Source organism: Lucilia cuprina, chromosome 2, assembly GCF_022045245.1.
Source record: "Lucilia cuprina isolate Lc7/37 chromosome 2, ASM2204524v1, whole genome shotgun sequence".
Lineage (NCBI taxonomy): Eukaryota > Metazoa > Arthropoda > Insecta > Diptera > Calliphoridae > Lucilia > Lucilia cuprina.
In genome coordinates this window covers 65,440,805-65,446,175 of record NC_060950.1, presented here as the reverse complement: position 1 = coordinate 65,446,175, position 5,371 = coordinate 65,440,805, and positions in this window count along the sequence as shown.

Here is a 5,371-nt window from a genome sequence, read left to right as displayed (position 1 = left end):
ACTAGAACAGAACTAGAACAGAACTAGAACAGAACTAGAACAGAACTAGAACAGAACTAGAACAGAACTAGAACAGAACTAGAACAGAACTAGAGCAGAACTAGAAAATAACTAGAACAAGATTAGAACTAGAAGAGAACTGGAACAGAACTGAAACAGAACTAGAACTCAACTAGGACAGAACTAGAAAAGCTACATGAACTAAAGCAACTATTTATAGAGAAAAGTTGCTTGAACTTTAACAACTTTTTATACAGAAAAGTTGCATGAACTAAAGCAATTTTTTATATACGAAAGTTAAACAACTTTTTATCAAGAAAAATTGCTTGAACTAAAGCAACTTTTCATGTAGAAAAGTTGCATGAAGTTAAGCAATATTTAACATAGAAAAGTTGCTGGAACTAAAGCATCTTGTGAAATAGAAAAGTTATTTGAACTTAAACAACTTTTTATCAAGAAAATTTGCTTAAACTTAAACAACTTTTTATATAAAAAAGGTACTTGAACTAAAGCAACTTTTTATATAGAAAAGTTGCTCGAACTAAAGCAACTTTTTTAAAGAAAACTTGCAGAAACTGACGCAACTTTTTATATAGAAAATTTGCTCAAAATAAAGCATCTTTTAATATAGAAAAGTTACTTGAATTTAAACAAATTTTTCTCATGAAAAGATGCTTGAACTAAAAAAAACTTTTTATATAGAAAAGTTGCTTCAACTTAGATAACGTTTTACATATTAAAGTATCTTGAACAAAAGCAACTTTTTATATAGAAAAGTTGCTTCAACTTAGACAACTTTTTACATATAAAAATTGCTTGAACTAAAGCTACTTTTTGTATAGAAAAGTTGCTTAAACTAAGGCAACTATTTGTATACAAAAGTTGCCTGAATTTAATAATATTTCGAAATAGAAAAGTTGCTCGAACTAAAGCAACTGAAAATTTGCTTAAAGCAAGTTGCCGTCCAAAATAACACCTCTTTTTAAACCCTTAAAGAAGACATTGAGCTGGAGAATACAAAAACCAGTTCCATTTAAAATTTAGAAAAAAAAAACAGTTTATGACAAAAACTCTAACAAAATAAGAACAAGCTAATATACAATAAGAACACTTCATCCATCAGCAACAGATCGATCATACAAGTACTTATCTCTAGAAATGAGTTAAACGACGTCAAACCCCTTTAATGAATATCTGGTTAACGTGTGTGTGTGTGTGAGGGTGTCAAAATGACAAGCGAATTTAAAGCGCAAAAACAAGTTAATGATGATTAGTAATAAACGATCGAGTGAGTAGTGACGTTAAGATCACTTGCCTTAATAACATGTTAATTTTTTTTGGCCATTATTATAGTTTAATAGTCGTTTCTACTGAAAGTGATTATTTTTTTTTATTTTTTTGTTTATATAAACGTTTTTTATTTATTCATTATTATTTTTTATTTTTTTTCAAAATCAAAATAGAATCAAAAAAAAAAAAAAAACCAGAGTAAACAAAAATTATTCAAATAAAGGTTTCCCCCGAATTTTATATTTGTCTTTTTGAAAATAAATATTAATATGTTAATAAATTATGCAAATTTCTAGTTTTTATATTATTGTTTATTCTCTGATTGCTCTAAACTTATGATTTTTGTGGGGTTTTATCATGTTTTAAAAACTAATTAAAACAGTTTGAACGGGTTTTATTTAACTTTTTATTTTAATCAAAAAGTGATTTTTTTTCGATCTAAAATTATAAAATCAAAATATATGCATATGAAATGGGTTACTGTTGGTGGAAACTTTTGCTGTAGAAAATTTTGTTATAATTTATATAGAGAAACTTTTGCGAAAGGGAGGTTTTTAAATGAGCTAATTATTTCTCGCTGTGTGAATGACCGTTAATTGAATGATATTGAGTTTTTTTGTGCAACATTTTGGAGAAAACTTTTTTAATAGAAAAGTTAGTACATTAAACGAACTTTTTCTATAGAACATAACTAGTACAGAACTAGAACAGAACTAGAACAGAACTAGAACAGAACTAGAACAGAACTAGAACAGAACTAGAACAGAACTAAAACAGAACTAGAACAGAACTAGAACAGAACTAGAACAGAACTAGAACAGAACTAGAACAGAACTAGAACAGAACTAGAACAGAACTAGAACAGAACTAGAACAGAACTAGAACAGAACTAGAATAGAACTAAAACAGAACTAGAACAGAACTAGAATAGAACAGAAGAAGAAAAGTTGAAAAAGTCGGAAAAGGTTGAAAATAGTCGTAAGAAGTCGAAAAAGTCTGGAAAAGTCAAAAATAGTCGAAAGAAGTCGGGAAAAGTCGAAAATAGTCGAAATAGCGTGAAAAGTCAAAAATAGTCGAAAACTCGGAAAAAGTCGAAAAGTCGTTAAAAGTTATTTATAGAATAATTATAAAAAATTAAAACGTCGACACAGACTGAGGTTGACTGAGTTCAACTTTCCGTCCAAAATTTCTTTCCTTTTTTAAGAAATATGAAAAAATCATAAAAACCTCAGAAAAAAACACATTTTTACGCCTTGATCCAGGTCGCTAAATATTGACTCGATGATAAAAAATTAAAAAAAAATAAAAAACTCTAAACTGGTCCAAGTCGACTATTTTCTTCCACAAAAGTTGATAACTCGACTATCGTCTATGAAGAAAGTCGACTTTGTAAATAAAAGTCAAAAGTTGAAAAATGTCGAAAATAGTCGAAAAGTAGAAAAACTTTAGAAAATGTCGGAAAAGTCGAAAAAAGTCGAAGGAAGTCAAAAATAGTCGAAAATAGTCGAAATATCGTAAAAAGTCAAAAATAGTCGAAAACTCGGAAAAAGTCGAAAAGTCGTTAAAAGTTATTTATAGAATAATTAGAAAAAAATTAAAAGGTCGACACAGACTGGGGTTGACTGAGTTCAACTTTCCGTCCAAAATTTCTTTTCTCTCGAAGAAATATGAAAAAATCATAAAAACCTCAGAAAAAGGCATTTTTACGCATTGATCCAGCTCGCCAAATATTGACTCGAGGACAAAAAATTAAAAAAAAAATCAAAAACTCTAAAATGGTCCAAGCCGACTATTTTCTTCCACAAAAATTAATAACTCGACTATCGTCTATGAAAAAAGTCGACTTTGTTAATAAAAGTCAATAGTTGAAAAATGTCGAAAATAGTCGGAAAAAGTAGAAAAGTCCTAAGAAGTCGAAAAAAGTCGAAGGAAGACGAAAATAGTCAAAAGAAGTCGAAAATAGTCGAAATATCGTAAAAAGTCAAAAATAGTCAAAAACTCGGAAAAAGTCGAAAAGTCTTTAAAAGTTATTTATAGAATAATTTAAAAAAATTAAAAGGTCGACACAGACTGGGGTTGACTGAGTTCAACTTTCCGTCCAAAATTTAAGAAATATGACAAAATCATAAAAACCTCAGAAAAAGACATTTTTACGCCTTGATCCAGCTCGCCAAATATTGACCCCAAGAAAAAGTCGAAATTTCAAAAAACGTCGAAAAATAGTCGAAAAGTCGGCAGAAGTCGAAAATTCGAAAAACGTCGAAGGAAATCAAAAAACCGAAAAAAGTCGAAAATTTCAAAAAAGTCGATTATTTATAAAATACTAAAAGTCTAAAGTCGACTTTTAAATTAGTGAAAAAGTTTGAAAAGTCTAAAAATCTACATTTCATTAAATGCGAAAAGTCGACTTTTAACTAAATGCAAAAAGTCGAAAAGTCGACCCTATAGAACAGAACTAGAACAGTCTTTGAGAGTTTGTGGAACTTCTCTTTTTAGTTAGACCACACCAAATTTATTAAAATAGATTTAAACAGTTTTTAATTAATATAATACTTAAATTTATACTCTTCAAATTTCACATTCAAAAATCGTCCAAATTTGGTTGTTGTATCATTAAACATTTCCAAGAACTTAAATTTATTCTCATTATCAGCACTATTTTCCGCAATTTCCAATTGTCTTAACAATATATATACTCCGGTTTAAATTCCTCAATCTCTGAATCCTCAAACGAATTCACATACTCTTTTAGAAAGTTTAAATGCGCCTTTAAAAGCGCCTCATGCATGGGTCGTTTATCCAATATATATTGAAACTGAGGCGTTAAGCCGTCGGTAATGTTTTTATAACCCTCCAATTTAGCTTGTAAATTCTGCATTAATAAAATTTCTTTTAACTTATAATTAATGTAGAAAATTTCTTCAACCAAATTTAAATGCTGTAAATCCGGTTTCATTAAATCTAAATATTTTAGATCTATGCGTATCTTCTGATTTACATACTGCATATCCAATTCATCCATTAGGAAATTGGAAAAGTAGGGCGGTATGATTTTGGAAAAATTGTAAAGAAAGTTAAATTTCTCGGCATTGGTGTGGTTGGTCAAAGCCAGTTCAAAAGTGGCCTTTAATAAATTCAATTCGTATTTATGTTTCATTTTTTCATTGTGTATACGATCGGCTTCGGCAAAATCACTTAGTTGATACAATAATTGCTCGAATTCCCGAGCTTGAGTGTCTTCTATAAGTTGAAAGCGTTTTATATAGAGTTTAAAGTGTGTATCGGCCAAAAATTGTTGTTCCTTATACGAAAAGGGCTCTGCGCTAGTCTTTAGAAGGGAAAAATTATTATTATTTCTTTTTTTAGAAAAAAATTCTTACCTTCTGCAAGAGTAAAGTTAATAAAATGCCGTTAAACATTAATAATTTAATAAACATTTCGAAAAATTAATGTTAACTATTGAGGTGTTAATAATATTCTAAAATATATTGCAAACAATATGATTACGTTTAGTAATGCCATTAAATCGCATTTAGTAATTTGGGCTAGTCACAGATTAAGGTCAAACTCGTCCGAAAAAACTATGCTTTTAATGCTGAATGCTTAAAACCCAAAAATTTTTTGTTATTCTCCTTTTATAGCTTTTTGCAAAACTTTTCTTATTACTTTCTGCATTACTAGGAATCAATGATATAACTACTTTCTCCTAATAATTTTTATTTTCCAATATTCTCATATGCTACTTACTGATATTCAATAATTTAATAATAGTTAAAATAAAACGTGTACTTTATATTTTTGAACAAATTAATCGGTTGAATAAGTTCTTTTTTTCTAAATAATTATCTAATACCATCTGATACTTATGCAGGAAGTTAATAATTAGTTTAAAGAGTTTTAAATTGAAATTACACTAAGAGAAATTATGAACTCAGTTTTCCGAAACATTTTTAAACTTAACTTAAATTGAACGAGAACTAGAACTGAACTGAACTAGAACTGAACTAGAACTGAACAAGAACTGAACTAGAACTGAACTAGAACTGAACTAGAACTGAACTAGAACTGAACTAGAACTGAA